This window comes from Episyrphus balteatus, chromosome 2 (genome assembly GCF_945859705.1).
Source record: "Episyrphus balteatus chromosome 2, idEpiBalt1.1, whole genome shotgun sequence".
NCBI classification, from domain to species: Eukaryota; Metazoa; Arthropoda; class Insecta; order Diptera; family Syrphidae; genus Episyrphus; species Episyrphus balteatus.
This window is the reverse complement of record NC_079135.1, coordinates 123,883,322-123,896,636: the sequence shown is the minus strand read 5'-3', so window position 1 is coordinate 123,896,636 and position 13,315 is coordinate 123,883,322.

The following is a 13,315-nucleotide window of genomic DNA, read 5'->3' as shown; positions in this document are numbered from 1 at the left end:
TTAAAGTAAGATTTTTTTATAAAAAAAAATAAATAACTATGAATTTCTTATATGAAAAAGCGATTTTGTATAAAATTTCGTTGAAATTGGTTGAATCTTAACGTAAGCTAGATATACAGAAATAGGTTCAATAACAGGTACCGTAAATAAATGATTCAAAAAATATTTTTTTGTACCTATTGTTATCGAGACCTATATATATAAATTGCAAGAAAAAATGACTTTTTACTGTATTTGAGGTCCAAAATTGATACGTTCCAGTTTTTTTTAATAATCAATTTAAGATTTCAAAATTGTTAAAGATATTTAAAAAAAAATGCGTTTATAAATAATCGTAAATTACTGAATCTTTACTCATTCATTATGCCTTTTTAGAAAAACAAAAACAATTTTTCAAATTCGAAAATTAGATTTAAAAAAAACGTTGGTTTTAATTATAATAAAGGCTGCATAAAATCATTTGTATACACGATTGCATGAAATCAGGTTAGTCGTTAGGAAAATAGTCAGAAATTAAAAAAAAAAATCTTCTATTAGAGACACGGTTTAGTAATTAAGAAAAAAGACCGTGTTCCATTAAATATATATTTGAGCCACCCTATATAAATAATTCCTTAATAATACAGTAAAATAAGGAGAAAAAAGGGGTAAATCTCGGAATGAATGTTAGTAGAAATTTTTTTTGCTCAATATCTTCCTTTTGCCATTCTATAACATATCTCAAAAGTCTAGAAAAATCTCATGTCCGCTTGTCGCGATTTCAAGGTCAAATCGCGAAATGGAGATTTTCAAAATTAGCAAAAATAGGCTATGGTATAATATACACATATGATACATGATTTCAAGGTATTTTTTAATGCTGATTCCAAAAAAAAATCTGCACCTTATTTTCAAACCAAGAAAATTAGGACTTGCGGACATGAGATATTTTTAGATTTTTGAGGGTAGTTAAAGAATATCCAAACAAAGATTAAAATGAAAAAATTAGCCTATTTGCACTTATTCCTAAGATGAACAAGAATCTTCTTTAGTGCATATCCTAAAATTTGCCCCTCCATCAAAAAATACCATTATATCGTAGGTATATATATTTTTTGTAAGGGATTGTTTTGATTTTTTATAATGATGGATTCTAAAATCTTTATGCAAAACTTGGTTCATCTACCATAACTTTTAAGGGTTTTTTCGGCAGTAAGTTTGCAACTGTTATAATAATATGAGTTGACAGATGAAAAACAGGTAGGTATAACTTTTTCCAGAGACGTCAGATTGTCTTGATTTTTTTGGAATCAGCATTAAAAAATACCTTGAAATCATGTATCATATGTGTATTGTGTATATAATACCATAGCTAATTTTGAAAATCTCCATTTCGCGATATGACCTTGAAATCGCGACAAGCGGACATGAGATTTTTCTAGACTTTTGAGATATGTTATAGAATGGCAAAAGGAAGATATTGAGCAAAAAAATTTCTACTAACATTCATTCGGAGGTTAAACCCTTATTTAACTGGATTATAAGACCTTTCAAAGAAATTTACAAACCAACGAAATTTTTCACTTAACGTTATTATAACACTTTGTAGAAGCTAGAAGGGATAGGGGAAATTTAAATCACTATCAGTACTAATTTTAAATTTTTAGTAGGGGAGAGTGGGGCTAAATGTAACAGGGGTAAGAATTAACAGCTAAAAAAAGCGATGTTCCTTTCAATATTAAGAAACGCGTAAAGGAGAAAAATGCTCAATTTTTGCATATCTACCGGAACATTTTCTTCAGATGAAGATTAGACGACAGGGTGAGAAGTTACACTAGTGGTGCCCAAAAAATGCATGTTTGTAACTTTTTTTTTTAATTTTATTTTTGGTCTACCTCTTTACCCGAAAAAGATAGAGTGCTAAGTGTTTTTTTGTTATATGCAACTGTGTTTTGGCTCAAATTGCGTGTATATGTTATGTCTATATCAGTTTCGCTTTTTTTTTAAATTGATTTTATGTGCCAAATTTCATGCTGGGGCTAGTTGTAACATTTTTCCGGGGAAAGTTGTACCATGTAGAAACCTACCTATACTGAAAAATTGTTTACCTAATATAATTAACAACCCTGAATATGAATGCTTGTAATTGAATTTGTATTTATTTTGAATTGGAAACACATTTTTGAACCACCACTTGAATTCATAAAGCTTATAAAACAATTTATGAATTCGAATAACTTTTATTTAAGACTACTGTCAAATTTTCTCTGGAAATCTTGGATTTGCTCCACTTTTTACAAATTTGCACCAAAATTTCATGACTGAGGTTTGTTTTTATTGTTATTAATTAAAAATAAATAAATATAAACAAATAAATGTATTTTTCTCTTATTTTTAGTTCTTGGTACAACCTACCCCGGTATGTGTTACACTTTGCCCCGTATGTGGGGTAAGTTGAAACAACACGATTTTTTTTTTGGAAGCTTTATTTTTCAACATTACCGTTATGTTTTGCTAAATTTTTATGATGGATCTTGGAGCTAAAACATGGGTCTTTAATTTAAAAAAGGTCTGGTTGACCCATTTTCAAATTTGTAGGAGAACCACCGATTTTAGAAAAAAGTGTTACATTTGGCCCCACTCTCCCCTACTTATTTGGACACAAACCTATCATAACTATAATGGCTAAGAAAATGTTTTATGAATGGAAGTTTAACTATGGAGCCGTTTAGAAACTGTTTAGTAAAATCTAATAAATAAGGCTGTATAACTTTAAACTAAGTCGACTTACAGAAACTGGTCTATAGCTAATATAATTGATAATTCTATTTCATATATACAAATTTTAAAGTTGTCTGTTTTGTGCTAAACAGAATCGAAAACGAGCTTTATTTTATATAGTGAAAACCGAACAAACTAAGATATTGGCTCTACTCGAGTCTCAACCAAACCATCCCAACAAATTGTATTATATAATGAGGAGATGCATCCAAACATATTCCATGAAAGAAATTGACCCTTGAAAATGCAATTTAATTTCCATATTTGACTGCACTATTGTCAAATACAGTGGAATCTCGCTAACTTGAACACATACAAAACCAGGCCTGTTCAAGTTATTGGATTGTTCAAGTTACTGGAACATATAAAAAAGTATGAATTCAATTTGTTATTATAAATTAATGTAAATGACGCAAAACACGATTACGAACGTAGTAACCTACATTGAAGAAATTCAAACTTCTGTTCAAATACATTTTTTTTTGTTCAAGTTACAGAGCTTCAAATACTTAAATTATTCAACTTATAGAGTCAGCAATAAAAAAGTTCAAGAAAATAGGATGTTCAAGTTATTGGATTGTTCAAGTTATCGTATGTTCAAGTTAGCGAGAGTCCACTGTATATACATATAAAGATTTTATTTCGTGAATTATTCAAAAAAGCATTCTTTTTGGTGGGCTTAGCAAAAAAAAAAAAACTCAAAATGAATTTGTCATGTTTTCAAAATAACTTCCAGTTTAGTACATACCAACTTGTTTGATTGATTTTAAACTACATATATATGTACCGAATTTTAATACCCTTTTTTAACTGTAACCTTTTTGAACTTTAATATTATGCACCAAATACATATACCTACTTCCTTTCACTCAAGGATTCGAAAAAAAATCGATCTCGATTTAACAATCAGAAATGACATCACGATGATGGATAATACCCAAAAAGTGGGTCCGGCAATTCTGTCTATATGTACCTTGAGCTACAGCCTAAACTAGTACCTAGAGAAATTTTTCTTCAAACTTGGGAAGTTAAAAGTTTGCAGGTGATTCCCAAGAGGAAAAATTGGAATTTTTGTTAGGAAGAAAACTAACGGTAGCTACCTGCCTGTCATATAACGGCAATAGAAAGCTATTTTATTTTTTTTTTTTTTTTCAAAAATGGCTCTAAATTTTGATTATAATTTTTTGTGTATTATTTAAAAGATAAGACCCATCTTTTGAAATAAAAAAAAGGAAAAACACTAACCCAATTTCAACGAAAACATTTATACGAAAGCGTTTAAGTAACCGTAATAAAAAAAATTTTGAAAATTTTCAAAAAAAAACATTTTCGGATTTAAAAAAAATAGGTAGGTACTAATTTTTTTTTTTTTTTTTGAAATCAGTTTTTTGAAAACGTTTTACTGAAATATTTCATAATTTAGTTTTTATGTGTACATTTATTAATTAATAATATTAAATTTATTAATTCTTCTAATTTTTCTTTTGATTTTTCAAAATTTTAGAAAATTTGTACCTATACATAAAAAATTATTTTTTTTTAAGACGGCTCAAAGGTTTTTCAAACATTTTTTTCTAAAATTTCCTTTTCGTACAAGAAATCAGATATCATACTTCCTTTTGTGATCAAAAGAGTATTAATACCTGTGTTTTAGGAATTATAAAAAAAGATTTTATGTTTTTTGTACATTATTAGGAATTAGTTTCAATAAAATCAAATTACGACTATCCCTATTTTTTTTTTTATAAAAACATTATAAGAGCTACTTTGACCATTAGAGCAAGTCATGTATTTTATTTCATTAAAATACATCAATTTATAATTTTTAATGATTTAAAAATCAATCATGAATGAAAAATCTTCGGACTATTTTTATTGGTATTGTGATTGGACTTCTGAGTTAAGATGGTATTAGCTTATTTTGAAGTAAATTATTTATGATAAAAAAGAAGCTCCATAAATATTTCATGATGTTGACCAATTTATTTAGAAAAAGTATCTTCCACTTAATGATTTATCCGGAAATCCATATCACATTATGGCGCCATTAAATGTTTATGATGTTCAATATACTCTCGTTACCAACAACTTCCAACGATATCTTCAAATTATATATCTTTTTCTTTTCTCTATATATTTAATATCCTCTGAAATGTTGAGCTGATAACTTTGTGATTTTATCGATTTTAGATTCACATTACTACATCGAGTTTCTTTTATGATTGAATTCATAAAATACATTTCCGATAGTGCTTAATATTGATAATAAAAATAATGTGAAATTGAATGAACTGATTTTCTTTGGTTTATTATACAAATGCTTTGAGGTTACAGATTTAAAGTAGAAATAAGTTTTTCAATTTTATCAACTTTTCTGTTATAGAAAGATAAATTCAGGTAAATGCACCTGCTGGCATATTGAATGCATTTAACCCGTATATTTTATGTTTGCTTTTGACATGTCATTTTAAGGTTTAACTATAAGAAAAAAAAATTAAACATTTAAGAGTTAAATTGTATCTTATGTTGGCAGACCAGCATAAAAGCAATTTAGATTGCGGCTTCAAGAGATAAACTTCTTAAAAATAAATACACACACAGGTCTTGGTCAAATTCTGCTTTAAACCAAAGTTTTAAAGTATATATTTTGTGCACTTTGTGGTTTATTTGAAAATGGTATTGTGTTTAAAAAACTTTGGTTTTGAGTTTCTGTTTTGTCAATTCTAAGAAAAAAAAAAAAAAAATCAAGCACATGGAGGTGCAAACTTTTTATTTTTAAATGTGTGAATTTTATCAGGTGCTGTTTCCAGTACTTGTACAACTTCAAAGCGTTTCCTGGGCGCAGACTTCTTAGAAATAGAAAAGGAAAAAAATGCTAATATTTTATTGTTCTTTTAAAAAAAAATTCTGATGTAACTACCTACGATTTCAGAGAACAATATTAAAAATGTATTTTGCTTAATATTTTTGTCTAGAATCTATCCGAATATTGATTTATTTGCAAATATTATTGCATGGAATATTTGATATTAATTAAAATGAATGTAATTTTTAAAGGAAAAAATAAATATTCAATCAAACATGATAAAATAAACTGAGTTTTTTGAAAATTTTAACTTCATTCGAATAGGAAACTATTTACTGTTTGTTATTAATTGTTTTTCATTTCCTGTAATTATTGTTAAATACGTGTTTTATTACGTGTTTTTATGTTTGTTTTTTTGTTTTTTTTTTATACAAATATATAATTTTTAATTCATCTTTTTTTTTTTTGGCTGACAAAAGTAGAATGTGAATGGACGTATGAAATGTTACTTTTAATCAAATTTTCGCTCAAAACGAAATACCAAAATAAGTATGTGTCTGCTTTTATTTATAATCAATTTAAGCTTTCAAAATTGTTAAAGAAATTAAACTAAAAACTTGTTTTTAGGTACAAAAAAAAAAATAGTTGAAAAAATGGAAAATTTTAGTAGGGGAGAGGGGGGCAAAATGTAACACTTTTTACTAAAACCGATGGTACTCCTACAAATTTAAAAATAAGTCAACAAAACCTTTTTTTAATAAAAGAACCACATTTTAGCTGCAAGATCCATCACAATTTTTTTTCAAAACCTAACGGTAATGTTGAAAAATAAAGCTTCCAAAAAAAAAATCGTGTTGTTTCAACCTACCCCATGTACGGGGCAAAGTGTAACACATACTGGGGTAGGTTGTACCAAGAACTAAAAATAAGAAAAAAATAACTTTATTTGTTTATATTTATTTTTTTCAATAAGTAATAATAAAAACCTCAGTCATGAAATTTTTGTGCAGATTTGAAAAAAAAGGGATTAAATCCAAGATTTCGGAGAAGATTTGACTAAAGTCTTAAATTAAAATTAATTGAATTCATAAATTGTTTAATAAGCTTTATAAATTCAAGTGTTGGTTTGAAATGTGTTTGCAATTCCAAAATAAATACAAATTCATTCATATCCAGGGTTGTTGGTTATACTAGGTAAAAAATTCTTATTTAGGTAAGAAAAAAGTGGGGTAAGTCGAAAAAAATCGTTAAGTTGAACGTTAAATAAATCTTTCTTCCTGAAAGTTGAATAAATATGCTCCGAACCGAGAAAGTTTTGAACTCTGGTACTTATTCAAAAAATTAGTTTACATTAGTTGATAACAAACAGCATTTGTTGTAATTTAAAATAAATAACAATAAAATAAACGAAAAATCCCAATTCACTTGTAAAAAGTAAAAAAAGTCGAATGAATACATAATAAGAGGAGTTTTTATCTGAGTCACACTTTATGCAATCATAATAACCTAAGTGAACAAATCTATAAGTAGGTTTTTGCATATTACAACTTGCCCCTGAAAAATGTTACAACTAGCCCCAGCATAAAATTTTTCACAAAAAATCAATTTGAATAAAAAGCGAAACTGATATAGACATAACATTTACACGCAATTAGAGCCAAAACACAAATGCATATAACAAAAAAACACTTAGCACCCTATCTTTTTCGGGTTAAGAGGTAGACCAAAAATAAAATTAAAAAAAAAAATTACAAACATGCTTTTTTTGGATACCACTAGTATAACTTCTCACCCTGTCATCTTATCTTCAACTGAAGACAATGTGCCGGTAGATATGGAAAAATTGCTCATTTTTCTCCCTTACGCGTTTCTTAATATTGAAAGGAACATCGTTTTTTTTACTTGTAATTCTTGCCCTTGTTACTTTTAGCCCCACTCTCCCCTAAATCACTGAATCCTAACTCAATGCACAAATTCAGGGAGAAGTTCAACTTAATATGTTTCATAAACGACCAATTAAGGAAAATATTTTAATATACTATTTTCAATTTCAATAAATTTTGCTGGAAAGTTAGGAATTTTAGGCTTGAAAGAAATTAAAATAAATTGAAATCAGCTCCATCGATTCAAAATTTTGAAGAAGAAATACACTGATTTATTTCAAAGTGTGATTGCTACCAAAAGTCAACCTTTAGTGGTTACAAATTTAGCAGTGACAAACCATGTTGATCAAATGAATTCGAATATTCTATTGCATAGTTCGTTGCTAAGTGCACAATTACGGTTGTCAATTACACTCAGAAAAAAAATCGGGATAACTATTTTAAATATAGGTAGTTAAAAAAACTATTTTAATAGTTAATACACCAAAATAAGTATAAAATTGACTATTTTATAGTTAAATTAAAATACTTATTTTTTAAAATTGACCATTTAGTAGTTAGTTTGGCTATCGAACTCTACTTAAATATTTTTAACTATTTAAAATATGTATGACCAATGAATTTGTATTACCTTTGTAAACTATCAATATTTTTGAAAAGTCTTGTAATTTTTTTTGAGAACTCTTGTGAATGGAACAGTTTTTGGACTACGTACAATGGTTTTCATGACATTTTTTTTTTCAATAAAAAATTCTTGGTTGAAAAGTTTTTTTTTTATGAGTCAGTATTGGCTAATTTAACTTTAAAATAAATAATTAAAAAAAAAAAAAATATATATAAGGCAACTACTGAAAAAATATTACACTATTTCACTTTGAATGATTTTTTTTTTTCATTTTTGTCGAATTAAAATGTTTGTTGATGCTTTGTGAATTTAAAGTCTTTTTAAAAAAGTGTGTATTTTTTGAACAAATAATAGAAACACTGATATTTTTTTTATACTTCGCTGTATTTATTACCTAACTAAGATAATTAAAAAAAACACAGTTGAAATGTCTTCAAATAACGCCACTTCGTTTTTTCGTCTTAAATAGCTCGGTAAAAAGTCCAATTTGTTTTCACTTGATTTGCGTAATGCACGCATATTGAACATAAATCAGAAGGTGAAATGGGGTTTATCTTCGAAACCAGAAAGAAATTTTCTTCTCTATAAGAACTTCCTTTCTTATTTTAAATGCTAATTTGGACCCGTGTGTTTTTAAGACTTTACTTTTATTTTTTAATTTTAATTAATCCATTTAACAAAACCGAAGAACACTTGTTTTTATTTATTAAACAAAGTTTTATTTTTTATTTTGATCATTGAATTTCGTATGTTCACTGTGGTGTATACGTAACTTTTTTTTCTATTTAGCTAAATAATTGTTTAGATTATTTATTTTAGCCAAATTAAGATTAAGATTAAGTCCAAAAGTTCGAAATAAAATTCATTCCACTGCAATAATTGGAGAGCGACTTGTCGCACACAAAAAATCCAAAGAATATGCCTTTCAACTACCTAATGTTTTACATTTATATATTTTAAAGACAACATTTTTTATTCTTTTGATATTAACAACTACTATTGATGTCCTTTTAACTTGCATCTTAAAGTTAGAAATAGTACCTACATAAACATCACCTAAACTGTTTTCTAAATATTCAGAAATGATGTTACATCTTAAAAAGGTCGTACAATAAACTTTCTTCAGAACAAACAAATGCTACAAAAAAAAAAAAAAGAACAAACCAAATATAAACTCCAAGGCAATACCTTTAATGTAATTGAGTAATAATTATTTCCAAATCAACACGTTTCAACTGAAAAAGGTTTCTTGAATAACCCTTTTTTTCTTCGAAGCATTTACCACCGAAAAAAAAAGAAACTACAAAAAAGCAATAAATTCAACTAGGTTTTTCCGTCGAGTAAAGAACAGCATAGCCGTTTTAACTTAAATAAGTCACGTATTACCGAAGCACATGTTGTTTAATTTAACTTATGACCTTCGAAACGTGAGTTCAATTAAATAAGCTCAATATGCCCAGATTTTTCCTCTATTTTTTCTTCTTAGATTCTAGTTGAGTATATTGTTTGTACAAGTTACAATTCAACCCTTTTTCAAATAAACATAAATAATGTGTTTACTATGTTGAAGGAAATTTATTCTTTCTTAAATTAACCATAAAGGCCTCGAAGGGATTTTATTCCTTTTTGCCAAGAGGTGGTTTATTTAGCTTGGCGGATTTTCTCAAAATCAAATTCATTGAAACATCAGATCGGATTTTCTCTCAAAATACATATACAAATACAATAGGTATCCTTTGGGGAGAGGAGTAGAATATATAACAGGCAAAACTCCAAGGACAAATATTGGCAACCATTGAATTGAAATAGATTTTTAGGTAGAGGTACCCTCTTTTACAGATGGTTTGAGGATTGAATGGTGATTGGTGAAATAACACCATTTTGTGTCCATTTTAAATCTAAAACTATCAGTTACGTATAAGGACATTGTGTTTATTTTTATTTGTTTTGTCAAAACAAAGGTTGTGTGATATTTGATGGTAAATCCTCTTTTAGAGAAAAGTTACACACATCAAATAAACAAAAAAAAAAAAAAAATAAATAAAAGCTTATAGCCCTATCAACAACATAGGCTTAACCTGATATAAGCTCTGATGTCACATAAGAATATGTCAATTTGATGTTGACTAAGCTGAAAACATTTCTATTTTAAAATTCAGGATACAAAGGCAAAAGCAGAGGCAACCCCATTTTTTTTATTTTATTTTTTTTTTTTTTTTTAACAAATGATTCAACAGGACGCATTTTATGTGGGAGAAATAGCAGGAGTTATAGGATTTTTTTATATGTGTGTGTAGGTTTCTTTTTTTTTTTTGTGATATCAAGTTGTAGGAATCGGAATAGGTCATGCGAAAACAGCAAGCATACACAATATTGTGTAAGATTAAAAAAAAATAGAAACACAAAAATATTGCCGTTCTAGAAAGGATATTTTTATTCACAAAGAATAAATGCAGAGGGAAAGGGAGTGTAGGGAAGAGTAGGCCAAGTAATCGGAGATATATGTCACGATATCATATGCTTCTAGGAAACTAAAATGATATTTTGTTTTTTTGATTTATGCTTAATGCACCTTATGACAAGGCATGAAATTGTCTTGTCACTTGAAGTTAGGTTGTCAAATTTTGAAATCATGCTGTTAAATAAGAGCTTAAGGGATGAAAAATCAAGTTTGATTAAAGTTACAAGGAGTTAAAAGTTGAAGAAGCTCGAGTGATATGAAATATGATAACATGAAAATATTAAAACTCCAATTGATAGGAAGATTAAAATAACATTAGTGAACTGAAAGCTATCGAAATCAAAACGTAATGGTTTACTGCACTGAAGCAATATTTCTTATCAGAAGTACGAAAAATGAGTTCTCACAAATCTATACCGAGTCGGAGCTCTAAGCGATTTTTTTGGTTTTAAGTTGTTTTTTTTTAACTCAGTGTAACAAAAAAATGTTTCTCGAAGTCCAACAGGCCGCCGCGCCACAATTAATGTCTTAAGTCATTAATGTAACTGATGTAAACAATGTAGTAAGCTATGAAATAGGCCCCAGGTCCTAAAAGTCGGGACAAATCGGGACAGCAAAAAAAAACATGACCTACTTCTTTCTTTTTTGTGGATATTTTTAGAAATTGTTTGATTTATAATAAAAGTATGATATTGTGAATAATAAATTTTCTTAAAACCGCCATAGAACAAAAAAAAAAAAAAAAAATGAAACCAAGCATTCATCGTTCATTCATAAAATATTAGATCTGTTGTAGATATAAATGTACTGAATTTTTTTTTTGAAATCCCACTAAGATGACAATTACTATAAACCATGTAAATTCATTGATAATAAGGAAAGACAGAATAGCGAATGAATCCGTAAAGGATTTTCGAACAACTTACAAAAACGTTTGCAGAAAATCAAATGAATTCAAATTAAAGACAAATTTAATGGATGTCCTTAGGCAAGTTTGCCAGCTCGCAAATATTTAAGGTGAAAATACATAAGCTCCTAACTAACCAAACTTAAACTAAATCGATCCGTTTACAACCACAAAGCACTCCTCTCTTTTTCCCAGCATTTATCAGTAATTTCGACTTCTAACGCCTGGGAATCAGTCAAAAATATTTTTTTTTTTTTGAAAAAAGAAAAATTGAAGTAAGTAGATCTATTAAAACTCAATACTTTTTATTCAAACAGCTTTTTGATTAAAAAATTATCTAAGCTTTAAAAAAATTAAAAACTAAAAGAGCTTATTTTTTTTATAAAAGGGGTACGCGCAACCCCTAAACATCGTCGAAAAATTCTGAAAAAATTAGGGTAGCATTATTTTGTGTCGAGAAAACAAGTTATCGGTAGAGCAAGTTAAAATAATGAAAAAATGATTTTTTTGGTCCACCCTAGTGTACATTTTTATTTTTTTTAGTTAATTCGTATTTACGTAATAAGATAAGTTAATAAAACTAAAAAAATTTAAGCTACAGACAAATGTGCTAGGCATATGTTGTAGATAATTTCACGACCATCAATTTTTATATAACCTCTGATGACCTCCGATCAATAGATCGCGAGATATTTGCGAAAAACTTTTCGTGACCTTTTGACCCCTATAACTCTTAACGCGGACACGATATCAATGTCGATTTTTCACATCTTCATAACAAAGCCGTCATTAAGCTCTATACCAAAATTCAGCCCAGTAGGAATTTTTCCGCAGATAAAACCTAAAATTACTGGACTATAGGTATTGTCATTCTGAAGACTTCATTGAATTGTAAGCTAAACATTCAGGTATGAGTCAAGAACGCGAGTCTGCAATAAAACTTCGATGCTTAGTATATTACATTTTATAATTACAAAAAAAAAGACTCAAATATTACTCATACACCACAGTGAACAGTTAATTAATAATTAAAAAAATAATCTCAATAATTTTTTACAAACAAAAATATAATTTTTAAGAGAACTAACGATAACATTTTTCTGGGTTATCAGTTTCAATTGTTAAATAATACGATGAGGAAGCATTTTCATAAAATGAAACTAGCTCCTCAAAATTGAACATCTCTTCCTGCGGACAGTTGTTATAATTAATTACTTCCTCAACTTCGCACAGGGAGGAAAATGTATCTCAATTCAGAAACTACCCAAATGGGAAATATCAATGAACACAACACCAACAACAATGATGATTAACCAAAAAAAAAAAAAAAAAGGAATGCTCCGTTAACTCCCTACTCGGAAAAAAAAGAAACACTAAAGTGAGAAAGACCACAAAACACCAGAAAACTTGCTCTAGTTCCTGACAGTTTCCGGATCCCCATGGTTGATCCTCACGTTCAGTTCCAGTTCCATTTCCATTTCCACTTCCAGTTCAAGGTCATTAATTTTAAATAGAAAATTGAAATGGAAACTTTGTTCTAAATGGTGGTGGCAACTGGCAATAATTGTGCTGGCACTCATGATGTGGCTCAATTTGGTCAGAAACAGAGCAACGTAATGAATTCATTAAACAAATTTTGTGTCTTTTCTTATTTTTTTTTTTTTTTTTCTATGAATTTCTATTACCATTACCCGCCAGGGTGATGTTTTTTGTCTGGAAAAAAGGAGATAGCAATAAAAACTCAGATATTTACAAAAAATTAAAAAAAAAACATACAACCTTTTCTAAACGGTACACATTGCTTTTTATATTTGTTTGTTGTTGTTTTTTTTTTTTTTTTTTTTTTTTGTATATTTGACAGGAGAAAAAGAAA